At 32.3% G+C, this 14,652-nt stretch overlaps 1 long non-coding RNA gene across 1 annotated transcript in view; it reads left to right on the top strand.

Moving 5' to 3' along the window:
• Nucleotides 1-1,114: 1,114 nt before the first annotated feature.
• Nucleotides 1,115-14,652, top strand: part of LOC122237735 — a 51,344-nt gene continuing 37,806 nt past the window's right edge. The window contains exon 1 of the long non-coding RNA XR_006216357.1: nucleotides 1,115-1,300. This is a non-coding gene — a long non-coding RNA (uncharacterized LOC122237735). The remainder of the gene's footprint in view (nucleotides 1,301-14,652) is intronic.

Genomic DNA, 14,652 nt, shown 5'->3' with positions numbered 1-14,652 from the left:
GTCCTATCTTTCTCTATCATAGTAATACTTTCCTACTTTGTCATTATACACACACACTAGCTTTTTTCTGTTTTCATTCAAAGAGTAACATAAAATACAATTTGTAATTAACTACTACCTCACTAATCTCAATAAATACTAATTCATCTTAGTCCCAATTTCTTCAGAAAATAAAGCCTGTCAAATGCATATGTGTGAAAATTATTGGCCTTAAATTTTAAGACAACTTGCACACAATTGGTCTCTCCATTTAGCATCTCCTATCATACCCTATAAATGTGGGGAAGGTAGCTCAGATATTATCATCCAGAAAGCCTTTACTAGTAATCATTCCCCTTCCCCAGCCTCTCAGATACACTCCCATAGTTGCTGCCTATTTGATAGCATGCATCATTCTGTAATGTACAGTCTCTTACCTGTTCAGTCTCTTACCCACTGCGCTGGATTACTCTTCATGCAAGACTTTCATACCATGCTATCCCTGGCATGACACATAGTATTTAGCACATCAGGGACTATGACATGCACCTCAAATGTGACTAGGGATTTAATTCATTCATTCAATGGTCTTGACATGTGTCTATCTACCTGTACCCAGCACAGTGCTGGATTATTAGAATTTCTTCCATTGATGCTGAATGGTCTACTGTAATAATTTTTATATATTTCATGATGTTTAGAAAAATACCTAACACATTGTGAGATATCTAAAGCAACACATTCTGAATCAATGGGTATTTGAGGAGGTTCATTAAATAACACTATGAAAAACAATACAAGGGTTAAAACTGGGTTATAATATCAATAATAATGAGGATGCTAAAGTACTGGAGAAAGTCTTATTATGTGAGTAAATGGCTACAACAGACTACAACTATGTAAATTCACCCACAAAACCACAGGGACTGCTAGACCAGTGAAGTCTCCTGTGTGTGAGGGTAGGTGGGCAGGGCAGGTAAGGGTTTTCCTGAAAGAAGCAGAAAAGTTGTCTTCTCTGCAGACAGACTGGTTCCACAGAGAGGAAAGGAGGAAGGTAGGCTGAATGTGACCAAATTGTTTTCCCAAAGTTACTAATCTAGCACATTTTGCATTTCCTTTTGTGTAGACTGAGACAAGGTAGAGAGAGTTACTGAACTTTCTGCATATGCAAAAAGATGTCAGAAGCAGGGAAGAGACATCTTTTAGACCTATTGAATGGATATAACAAGTAAACAGTGCATTTTTATCAGACTTCTGCATCAAGAGGAAGAATCTATGGCGACATCCATGGAAATTTTCCACAATTTTTTTTCTCTCTCAAGTGAGTAAACAGTGGCAACTAAAAATGGGAACAAAGAAATAAATAAACAAAAAGTAGCTCTAGCAAGTATCAAAAGGTGGGAAAACAATAAAACCAGGAGTCATTCTTCAAATCTAATGGTGGCTTTAATACAGCCACAAATTTTCTTTTTTTATTGAATTAATGTTGACACAATATTACATTAGTTTTAGGTGTACAACATAGTGATTTGACAACTCTTTACCTTATGTTATGCTCACCACAAGTGTAGTTACCATCTGTCACCATACAACACTATTATAGTACCTTTGACTGTATTCCCTGTGCTGTACCTTTTATCTCCATGACTGATTCATTCTGTAACTGGAAGCCTCTGTCTCCCACTCCCCTTCACTCCTTTGCCCATACCCCACTTCCTTCCCCCTGGAAATCATTAATTTTTTTGTTAGATTCCACATGCAAATGAAATCATGCGGTATTTTTCTTTCTCTGTCTGACTTATTTCACTTAGCATAATACACTCAAGGTCCATACATGTTGTGACAAATGGCAAGATTCAATTCTTTTTTATGGCTGAGTAGTAGTATTCCAGTGTGTACTCAGTGTGTGTATGTGTGTGTATGTGCGTGTGTGTGTGTGTGTGTGTGTGTGTGTGTTTACCACATCTTAAATCCATTCATCCATCAATTGACATTGGTTGTTTCTGTATCTGGGGTACTGTAAATAATTCTGCAATAAGCATAGGAGTGTATATATATTTTCAAATTATTGTTTCCTTTCCTTTAGATAAATAATCAGAAGTAGAATTGCTGGATCATATGGTAGTTCTATTTTTTAATTTTTTTTTTGAGAAACATCTATTCTGTTTTTCATAGTGGCTGTACCAATTTATAGTCACACCAACAATTCAACCAGGGTTCCCTTTTTTCCACATCCTCGCCAAAATTTGTTATTTTTTACATTTTTATAGTAGCAATTCTGACTGGTGTGTGTTTATATATCATTGTAGTTTTGATTTGTATTCCCTTGATGATTAGTAACACTGAATATGTTTTTATGTGTCTGTTGACCACCTTTATGACTTCTTTGAAGAAATACCTATTATTTACTGAGTCTAGTAAAAGGTTTGTCAATTGTCTATTTTTTCAAAGAGCTAATGTCATTGATTATTATTATATTGATAATTGATCATTATATTTTTAGTCTCAATCCCATTTATTTCATTCTGATCTTTCTTCCTTCATTTAACTAACTTTGAGGTTTGTTTCTTCCTGTTTTTCTAGTTCCTTTATGTGTAAAGTTAGATTGTTTATTTGAGATTTTTCTTGTTTCTTGAGGTAGGCCTATATTGCTATGAACTTCCCTCTTAGAACTGCTTTTGCTGCATCCCATAGATTTTGGTATATTATATTTTCATTTCCATCTGTCTCAAGGCATTTTCTGATTTCTCCTTTGATTTCTTCATTGACACTTTGATTGTTTAGTAGCATGTTGTTTAACCTCACATATTATGATTTTCCAGTTTCCTTTGATGTGAATGATTTCCAATTTCATACCATTGTGGTCTGAAAATATGTTTGATATGATTTCAATATTCTTAAAGTTATTGAGACTTATTTTCTGATCTAACTAACATGTGATCTATCCTGAAGGATATTTCATGGTTACTTAAGAATGTGTATTCTGCTCCTTTGGTATGGAATGTTCTGTATAGATCTATTAAGTCCATCTGATTATTGTCTCATTTAAGGTCTATGTTTCCTTACTGATTTTCTGTCTAGATAATCTATCTATTTATGTAACAGGGAAGGGTCTTCCTACGCTGCCATCTTGAACCACCCTCCCCAGTTATGTTTTGACCTTCAATATTATTTTCATAAATATATGACACTATCTACTTTCCCTCTTCTCTAAATCCTGTTTTATGTTGAGGCAGATGTGCATATGCATATGTAATACATTTTGGACTAAGTTTCCTTGATAGTATTTTTTTCTTACAGCTCAATAACCTTATATTGCTCTATTTTATAGGAAGCAGAAAATTTTATGAGTTCAGTTTAGTTTGTATTCCAAACCAGTAAGTGAAATTGTGAATTTGCTGCATTTTCTTACAAATAAGCAATTTATGGCTTGAATGAACTCTTTGAGTGATTACAGTCTTCAGCAGGAAGACATGGTATTTAATATCTTTAAAAATAAACATACCTCTAGTAAATTTAGGGAACCATAGGATGAATAACATGAGAATATTCATGCTGCAAAAGGACAAAGTAAATTTGCATTTACACAGGAATAATTTCTACAGAAGAATGGACCAGTTGTGGTGATATTATTACCAATGACAGTATCCTGTGTTACCCAGGTACCTCCCTGAAAAAATAAGTGCACATTCTACCCAATTAATGGGAATTCTGAAATATGTGATGACAGCATGAGTAAACTCTGCTTTCAACTCTCTGTGAGAAAAGCATTATTTAAATACAGCATCACAATTTAATGTTCAAATAGAGACTAATTCCTCATTTTCTTTTTGAACATAGTAACCAGTCCTGTTTTTACTTTCTAATCATTAAGAGATATATGATTTTGGTGACCCATTGCATAATTTGTATCTTGATGCATGAGTTTAAAGAGAAACTTAAATACCACAACCTATCTATATTTTTTAGCCTTTTATTTCTTTTCTAATTGTAAGTGATGCATTTAGCCTTTAGATGTGAATTTAATATAATATCTCTTAGGTTAAAAACGTGTTTCTCTGTTTATTTAAAATATATTGGTTATTTTCTATAGTCTCAATGCAACTACAAACTGCTATTGCTTTAATATAAATTTTATAAAGTAGTTAAAATGCTTCAGAAGATTCCATAATTTTTAGTAATTTAAATTTAGTCCAGGATTCTGAAAGCCTCTACATTACTATTTTATAAATTATCAAAGAACTACAATGATTAAAAAATTCTATAATGGAATCTCCATTGACGGGATTATTTAAGTGAAATTTACTGGATGATATTGTTATTCCTAAATTAATGTTGGTGGAGATGTAGCTGATATATTGGCAATCATAAAAAATATGTAATTTACATGTTTTTGAGTTACTTGTTACACGATGCTATCAAATGTCTAAATAATTCAGTATATGGCAGAAATATGAATTAATTCATTTCTCTTTTTTTACCAGTTGGAGTACTTTAAATGTTTTAGCTTAAATGTATGTACAGCCATAAAGATAGGTCAAGAAAAAGTTGTTTTTTCCATGCAATAATTTTGAAGCACTGATGAATTTAGATATCAGATTATTTAATTGCAATATAACACCACCCTCCTCATATACCTGCACATTATTTATTTATCCACTCTAACAATATTTATGATTCTTGGTAACAGACACATTGTCACTTTATTTTTTAATTGTGGCCATTTTAAATCTAGAAACACATTACAATTAAACCCAACCTGGCATTTGTTAATGTAGATGGTTTTCTTTTCCTTCTACAGCAATAGACCTTCAGAGAACATAGGCAATCCAGGGTTCTACACTTGTCTCAACTGTATGTGTGAGTTTTGTTTCTTGTTGTTGCTGTTGTTGTTGTTGTTGTTGATGCTTTTCTTGTTTTTTTTTTGTTTTTTTTGTGTTTTTGTTTTGTTTTGTTTTGTTTTTTGTCCTACAAAAGAGTCTCTCATTTTAGCCTTGTCAGCTTTATTGGCAGTTTACTACCTTTAGAAATGGCTGAAAAGCACTCAAGATTCTGGTGCATGGATTCCTCTCACTAGTCCAGAATGGTATTAGGAACATGGAGAGGCAAGTAAAAAGATAAACAATATTTTGAATCAAGGAGAAAATCACTTAGCATTGGGGAGAGGTGTGGTTCAAGGAAAATTAAGCTGGAAACCTTAAAGCAGCATGATAGTAGTAAAAACAATGTCTTCCTCAACCACCATTGTTTATGTGAGGGCCCTAAAATATTACTCTCATTTTTGTAATAACCACCCTGTCCTTCATAATTTAGCTCTCAAAAAGAAAAGAAAAAAACAAGAAAAGAGGAAAAGAAAAGAAATGTGATCAACCACTGTTTGAAAGGCATTGTGGTAATAAATTTAAACTTACCAACAATAATACTTGATACAAGCCCTCAAGGAACTATTCATTACAATTATGTAAAGGAGATTCAGAATACACGAAGAGAAATGTAATAATTAAGACATATTTATGAAGTTAAAGATGAGCACTGTAGCAGTAAGTCGTGTCTATTTTAGGTTTCTAGCATTATTTGTGCTTGATCTCACTAACGTGTAATATAATTAATATTCGAAGTACTTGGACACTGTAAAATGATTTCTACCTACTACAGTCTTTTGTGTAGCTGAGAAAATATATACCATCAATAAAAGTAGAGTCTTAATTTATCTAATGTTAAAATAGATATAAAACTTAATTAACTTGAAGCCTATTGATATCATCTAGCAAATTTTGTGAGTTAGCATGAAGGGAAATTATGATGTAAGGACTGTAATGAGTGCTCATATTTGTCAATAATCCAAAAAAAATCACTCAACTTAGTACTGACAATGTAGAACTCAACAAATGGTAACAGACACATGTGACTCTCCTTGCACTATTGTGCTCATGAAGCTGATTGATTCATATGACTTGAAATCTTTCTTCTTTAGAGATAGCTTTATGCCATTCCCCAGTTTTATATTTTACCTGAGTACCTTAGGATCACCTAACAGTCAAATGGTCATATTCCATAATTCAAATTTTATGCTGATATGACCATTACTAATTACTCAGCCTGAAAAGGATAAATTATTTTTATTTCCCACACCCTAATACACAATAAGGCATCATCTCTCATTCAGTGAATCTATGAGTTACTTTGTCTTCCTCACTGCCAAAGACTTCTGTCATCATCTATAAGCCTACTTTAATGACTTAGTCTTGACTCCAACTTTTCCCATCCAATTCATCTATCATCCTTTTCTTATACACATTTTTTTTAAATTTTAGAATAGTTTTCTCATATCACACCCTTTTAAAAAAGTATTTTCTCTAAGACATTACTTGACTCATGTCAATTATTTAATGTATATTTGTTTGTTTATTTTAGAGAGAGAGAGGGAGAGAGCATGAGCAAGGGAGAGGGGCAGAGGGAGAGAGGGGAGAGAGAGAGTGAGAGAGAGAGAGAGAGAGAGAGAGAGAGAGAGAGAATATTAAGCAGGCTCCACACTCTGTGAGGACATGACATGGGGCTCAATCTCATAACCCTGAGATCATGACCTGAGCCTAAATCAAGAGTCAGATGCTCAACCAACTCAGCTACGCAGGTGCCCCAACTCATGTCAATCTTTGAATTAATTTTTTTCAATACATTACAAAGTATTTTTTTAATATGCATATATTTTTAATTTTCCTTATTTACCTTTCCAATCTTATCTCTCTCTATATACTACTCTGAAGTTTATTATATCAAAATTGATATTCATACTTTTGTCAGTATATACTGAGAAACAGTACATACTTGTCTTTGTGGGTTTTATCATGTCATTCTTCTAGCCTAAAATAAATTCTTCCCTGTTTTTTTTTTTTTTTACATCTCCTTTTCTAACAGAGTAGAAAAACTCATCATTGATATCACCTAGACCACCAGCATCATGGCAAGCTCATTACTGTTTTCACTTATGCTTAGCATAGGCACATCTATATGGATCATTTTGGTTTATTTAATGCACATAATCTGTTTCTTTTTGTTCATTTTTCTGCTCAGATTTTGAGAGAAGGAACCATGTGTCTCTCAAAGTTGTGTTCCTAGGGTTTAAACGCTGTGCCCCATAATATGTAGACAGTGAAAGTGGTTTTACATTAGGAATGACTATTGAAAATGAATACAGGACAGTCATCTGGACTTAATCATTGAGCATTCTGTAAATTATAAAACTCTGTAATTTACTCTGAAAATATGTGGATAATATTTTTCTCTTCTTAAGGATATGTGGGTGTACACTCTATTTAGATTAGGTATACTTTAAGGTAAACATTAAGCACAGCCTTCCATGTATGAAAGCCTGGTATTTTAATCATATTCCTTTACTGAAATATTCTGTAATTCTGGCTAAGTCATAAAACTGTTTAAACACTGCCAGTAGTAAGCTATAGATAATAACACTACACTTCCTTGCTAGCTGAAGAAAAAAAATGAGAAGAAATGTGTAATGTCCTAAATTTGTCAAAAGATAGCATACTCTGAATACATTTTTAAAAAACTATAACTATGGTTAACATTTATTTTTTCAAAACTAAATTTACTAACATAAAAGTATTTATATAAATGATGTCAACATATTACTCAATATGTTATAGCTCATTTTGTTATTTTAAAAATGTTAAATTAATTCATGTGGCTTATATGAGTTTACATTTTCTATGAAAAAAATCTGCTCAAAAATGCTGCCAATATATTTTTTTATTGAATTCAGATTTGTTTATAAATTTTGACATGAATACTTATTATCAAATGCAATAACTGCAGATGGCAACTTACATGAAAAAGCAGCAGAGTAAAGTGAAAGAATTAATGGTGGGCTGTAGAATTTAGTACACATATGAGATCCACACCTTTAAAAGGTTTCAATTCAATTCCTATTTTATTATGGATAGGAATTAATAACTGGAGAAAAAACAGTTCTGCTTACTAATACAATTCCCAAAATTTAATGAACGTCTACTGCACATATGGTATACTTATCAATATTTCAGGGTATCCAAAGCTGGATAGAACATCAATAGCAATCATGGTAAGCCCAGGAGTGGAAAGTTCAGACTGATATAATAGAACTGAAACAACACATTCTTATTTAGAAGATTATATGAGGACTTTCCTCACTGTATCTCTCCGTCCTGACCTTTTGCTTAACTTCTTTTCAGAATTAAGTATTTATTAATATGGTCTTCAATTTCAAAATTGATACTTTTTTTCTAAATTGGACCTATTCTGAATGCCATTTATCTCTTTAACTTTTTTCATCCTACCTGTCAGGATTTCTCCGGTCCTGCCTGATGGGCCTATCAATGAAGTTGCTAGTTATATGTGTTACAAAACTGCAAAGCTATGCAACTGAACTGGTTGAAGTCAGACTTTCTACCTTCAAGGTTTTTCATATCTAGTGGGGAATCTGATAAATAAACAGATAACTGCAATGGAGCATGAAAAAGGTAATTTCTGAGTGTCGTGAGAGCCTATCAGGGGACTATTTTATAAGACATGGCCAAGATACACAAGGTTGAAGTAAAACACTGGGAACTAAGAAAACAAAAAAAAAAAAAGAAAGAAAGAAAAGAAAAAGAAATGGTGTCTGGTAACTATAAATAAATATAGGCAACACTCATTTAACATTTACTATGTACACTGAGCACTATATGTTTTACATGGATTCATTTATAAAGATGTAAAGGACAGTTACAGACACTTAATAGGAGGCATAGTCAGGACCTCAACTTAAGACAATGTAACTACTGGCAATACGCTCTGAATTATTATATCACATTAGAAAATTGATGAGAATAAATTAATCTTGATTTCCCCCAAATTAAACATCTTGAAGACTAATATACAAACACATCAAATAACAAATATAGGAAATGTTTTCATTCCTTTCAAAAAACTTTGATATTGCCTGTTGCCTTTCTGTGGTACCCACAGCTTACCTATTGGATAATGGGACACTAGGTGAAAAGTATGTGAAGCATTTCTTGATACTTAGTGTACTTAGTAAAGTGAAAGTAAAGTAATGAGGTCTGAACTAAGACAATGACAGAGAGAAGGTAAGAAATGAAACATATAAGACAGTAAGAATGATGAATCAGTAAGTATTAAAGTCCTAAAATCAGAAGGTAAGTAAGGAGAGGTCATGGAACTTATGGCTTCATCAAGTGGATAGATTGTAAGTTTACAGTATATGAAGAAAAAAAAATAAGGTTGAGAAGAGTTTGGATGCATTCATTCTTTCAGCAAATATTTGCAAATAGAATGTATTTCCGTCATTGTGTATAACTCTAGATTTGTAATTAACCAGAAAAAAATTATTTTTAACTCCATGAAAACTATATTAAACTTTGAGAAAATATATACAAGAAGATTTAGAAATAGATGCAATTACAACTTAGGATAAATGTAAAGACAGAGTTTAATAAGAAAGTATGAATTTGAGTGGCAGGATATTTAAATCTGTGCTTAAAAAGGATATATTAGAAGAATGATATTTTTCATAGTCCCAAAATTTGAGAAGTCAGTCAGTCAAGTCAACTGTCATGTCAAGAGCCCTTCCAGTCATGTGGGAGTAAAACCCGGAAGTGAAAAGCCTAAAGTAGGTGAAAGAAGGGTTCATTTATCTTTGTTCAGAAATGTTTTATGATTTTTTTCAGTGCAGAGGACCTGAAAACATTTGAGTATATATTAAATAATTCCTTTATCACTTTTAAAAAAATCTCCTTTCCCTGCCTGCTAACATGAGGTATTAATAGTAGTCAACCTTATATCTGAGTATTTTTGGTACAATATATTGAAGGAGAATGCAACTCAGGTAAAAGAAGACTGATCATTACTAAATATGGATAAAAAGACTATGTGTTTATTTTGGGGAAACTGTATTTTCATTTTATTTGGGATCACTACATGACATTATGCAGAAGCAGGATTTTGCTATTTTCTTTATTTGTAAGTAAAATTAGAAGTGATGGTTATGAATTTCAGATTGCCAAGAGGTGGACGGTATTGGCTTTGTTCTGTGCCTATACTCATAAACTTGAGCTCCATTTTCCAGAATGCCCGTCCCTATAGGCTTCTGGATTAAAGTTAGCTAAGTTGACTAAGGCCATAACGCACTGAGGGTTAATATAGGGTACCAGATGCTATTGCAATTTGTACATGTTGTTGCTAATCTGCTGGCTCACTTTGTTGATGTGTAACAGCTGAGTCTGAAATTTTTTGGCTATTGTAAATAATGTTGCTATAAACAGAAGGGTGTGTATATCTTTCAGACTAGTGTTTTGTTTTGTTTGCTTCATATAAATATCCAAACGTTGAATGGCTGGATCATGTGGTACTTCTATTTTTAACTTTTTGAGGACACTCAGTATTGCTGTTCATAGTGGCTGTACCATTTTGCATTTCCACTTACAGTGAACCAAGTTTCCTTTTCTCTACATTACAATAACACATGTTATTTTCTGTATTTCTGATACTACCATTGTGATTGGCATGTGGAGATGCTTCATTGTGGTTTTGATTTGTATTTCCCTAATGATCAGTGATGTTGAGTGTCTTTCCATGTACCTCTTGGCCATCTTTATGTCTTCTTTGGAGACATGTCTATTCAGGTCCTCTGCTCATTTTAAATTAGATTGCTTATTTTCTGATATTTAGTTGTATGTGTTTTTATATATTTTAGATATAAACATCTTATTGGTTATATTATTTGCAAATATCTTCTTCCATTAAATACATTGTCTTTTGTTTTGTTAATGGCTTCTGTCATGTTATACAAAAGTTTTTGTTTTTGTTTTTGTTTTTGTTTTCAGTTTGATGTAGTCCCATTTGCTTATTTTTGCTTTTATTGCCTCACCTGAGGAGACAGATCCAAAAACTATTGCTGAAACCAATATCTAAGAGCTTACTGTCTATGTTTCCTGCTAGTAATGTCATGGTTTATGGCCTCACATGTAAGTCTTTAATCTATTTTGAGGTTTTTTTTGTATATGGTGTAAGAAAATGGTCTAGTTTCATTGTTTTTCATGCAGTTGTCCGATTTTCCCAACACCATTTGTTGAAGAGACTGTTTTTCACATTTCATGCTATGGCCTACTTTCTTGAAGATTAATTTGCATATAAGCATGGTTTATTTCTGGACTGTATTCTGTTCCATTGCTATATGCATCTGATTTTGTGTCAGTACCATACTGTTTTGATTACTGTAACTTTGTTGGAAATCAGGGAGCATGATACCTCCAGCTTTGCTCTCCTTTCTTAAGATTTCTTTGGCTATTTGGGGTTATTTTTTTTTTAAGTTTATTCGTTTTGAGAGAGAGAGAGCAAGGAAACAAGGGAGGGGCAGAGAGAGAAGGAGAGAGAGAACCCCAAGAGGGCTCTGCACTAAGAGTGCAGAACCCGATACGAGGCTCAAACTCGTAAACTGTGAGATCATGACCTGAGCTGAAATCAAGAGTCAGAAGTTTAACCGACAAAGCCACCCAGGCACCCCTATTTGGAGTCTTTTTTAGTTCCATACAAACTTTGGGATTATTTCTTCCAGTTCTGTGAAAAACACCAATAGTGTTTCGATATAAATTACATTGAACCTGTAGATTGCTTTGGGTCATTTTTTGTATTTATTTTGGCTTCATTTTTCATATATTTTCTAGCTTCTACAGGTAGAAACTTAGGTCATTGATCTTACACCTTAGTCCATTTTTTATATAGTCATTGTTTGAAGTAAAACACTTCCTTTAAGCTCTGCTTTAGCTGCATACTATAATTTTGATATATTTAATTTTTGATATTATTATTGACTTTAAAACATTTCATGCTTTCCATTGTGCTTGGGTAATTATCCCCAGGTCAAGGGCTGTGACAATATGGGTTTTACCTCATAAGTGCTATTCTCTCAGGAATCATTGTCTTACCCTGTTAGATGTTCAAAGTCTAAAAACAGAGCCCCATATGCATTTTATTCAAGATTATAGCTGTTTATGACACCATGAATAGTTTTTTTACTAGTTATCCTATCATATGAGAAAGGATTAATCCCCTGATGAATGACTTTTCACCATGAAGAAAAAAAGTATTCATAGGGCAATTTGAAAAGACAGAAGAGGCACTTTTGGCAAGTTGAGAGAATAAACAAGCAGTGAAACTTCTGCAAGATAGTTTTCAGATATATAGAGTATAAAGCTTTTTCTATTGATTTTGAAAATAGCAAGCAGTATCTTGTGATAGGTGGCTTTATTGTGCTGAGGTATGTTTCCTCTATACCCAGTTTTTTTTAGTTTCTAGCAATTTTGATCCTTGTTTTTAAAAATGCAATATAGAAAGGCAGTTTGAGGACATCAGAGAAAATTTGAATGTATTAAAACTATTAAATTATATTAAATATTAATTCTATTAAAATATTATGGAATTCTTGTTAACTTTTTAGACATTGGTATGTTGCTGAATTTTTAGGTAATGAATATGGAAAAATGAGTGACAAGTCTATCTGTAAGCTACTTTCAAAGTGATTCACATATACGTGTACATGTGTACGTATGTGTATGTATATGTGTATATAAATCAGCTGTGGAATAATGCTAACACATTTTTATTCAAGATAGAGGACAAATGAGCACTGGTTGTAATTTTGTGCACATTATAAAAAAATTAATAAAATATTGGGAAAAGCCATCATGAAAAATCTAAGACTTCAATTTTGTTTCTAATAATGACTAATCTATCTCACTGCCTACTATAGTGTCTGAAACACAGTAGGTTCTCAGTAAATATTCAATGAACAAAAAATAATTACTAAATCAATTAATAGTTATTTGCTCATATGGCTGGAAGAGTAAATTATTATGAAAATAAATTGTTTTCACCACCTAAAATTATTTAATAAGCCAAAATTTTAAGATATAAGGATATTTGCTACACATATAAAATTTATGAGTATTTTTATTATAAATTTCACTGTTGATTATTGTTACAATAACAGCTGCTTTATTTCCATCATATCATTTGGTCTCTACAAAAATTTGTAATATATTTAGATTCATTCCTTACATTTGAAGAAACTAAGGTAAAGAAAGATTAAATGACTTATGTTAATGCCCCTTAACTAATAAATGGCAAATCTAAGGCTTGATCAAAACAATTTTTACCTTGTTGATATGGACCTTTTTATCACGTCATGTTGCTTCTTTCTAATGTCTCTGGCTATTTAGCAAACCAGGTAAATGCAACTCTCAAACTTGACTTGAAACTTACAGAAAAAAAAAAGTGTCTTATTTACTCTTGATAGGGGAAATGTGTTTGAGTATTTAAGATACAAATCATTATTTAGTTGGACTCCTAAGTTACCAGTAATCATTTTTAACAGAGTCTCCATTACTTTTCCCTTTTGTCTCATGTAACTGAACAATAATTGAGTTTGCTAAAGCTTAGAAATACTGTATCACTGTAAGGGGGCGCCTCTCATTCTACTTTGCCTGAAGTCGCCACTCCTTGCCTGAAGTTAAAGGAGTTTTTATTGTTGTTGTTCTTGTTCTATCACATGTAAATTTTACTTTTGATCCATTGGAGTTTAAGGAAATTAATAGCACTTACAGGGAAACTATTATAAGTGGACCACCAACACTATAATTATTCATTTTAAATTGGTAATGAAAAATAATGTAATTCTCCAACAATTCTTATATGCATGTTGTATTACATGATATAGATTCAAGAATTGTAACTAAAAGAAAAAACAATATAGAACATCTTAAAAATGAAAAAGTCTCCTCTCACCAAGTGAGCATGACTTGTGGATTTACAGCAATAAGAATTTCAGTGTATTATAGTGCAGATTTTTTTTCTTCTGTGGACAGAGAACTGTATTTTATAGAACAGTGAATAAATTCATTTTCCATTGACACATTCATAGTTAAATGACAACTGCAAATGCTTTTTTCATGAGTTACTTTCTGTCATCAGCTTTTATACCCATCACTCCGCGAAGGGTAACACCTCAACAATGTCTACTCAAAGTTAAAGGAGTCAGACTACATCACAAGCTTAAAGGGAGCTTAGATATACTAATCCCACTACTTAAAGACCATCTAAAGGACCTTGAAATACCAAGGAGATTGGAAGTGTAACTATACATTTAAATGTGGGTATACATTTTTCCTGTCTTTTATAATTTCTCAAAATGTATGATGTAATGAGTGGTATAAAATTAGGTAATGAGTGAAGGATGTCATTCTAATGAATGGTAGCATAAATAAAACAATGGATATATCATATTGCTTCTATTTCCTAATCATTTATGCTATAGAAAAGTCTGTATACATTTCCTAATCATTTATGCTATAGAAAAGTCTGTATACAAATATAGTTTATATGAAACAAGAGCCCAGGGTTTCACATAATTATGTCATTATTAACTCACACTGATTCCTAAACTAAATAGGGCCCTTGTTACTTATTCCCATACAATTTTGTACGTCTTCATAGTTCATGAATATCAACTGTTAATAAATTATATTTGTTAATTTCTAAATGTGTATTTATATCTCCCTAGACTATTCAGCTCTATGTGGGTAGAGACTGTGAATGGGTTATTCACAGATCTCAATGTTC

This window comes from Panthera tigris, chromosome B1, assembly GCF_018350195.1.
Source record: "Panthera tigris isolate Pti1 chromosome B1, P.tigris_Pti1_mat1.1, whole genome shotgun sequence".
NCBI classification, from domain to species: domain Eukaryota; kingdom Metazoa; phylum Chordata; class Mammalia; order Carnivora; family Felidae; genus Panthera; species Panthera tigris.
Note: the sequence above shows the minus strand (reverse complement) of the source record. Positions and strands in the feature narration are given on the sequence as shown.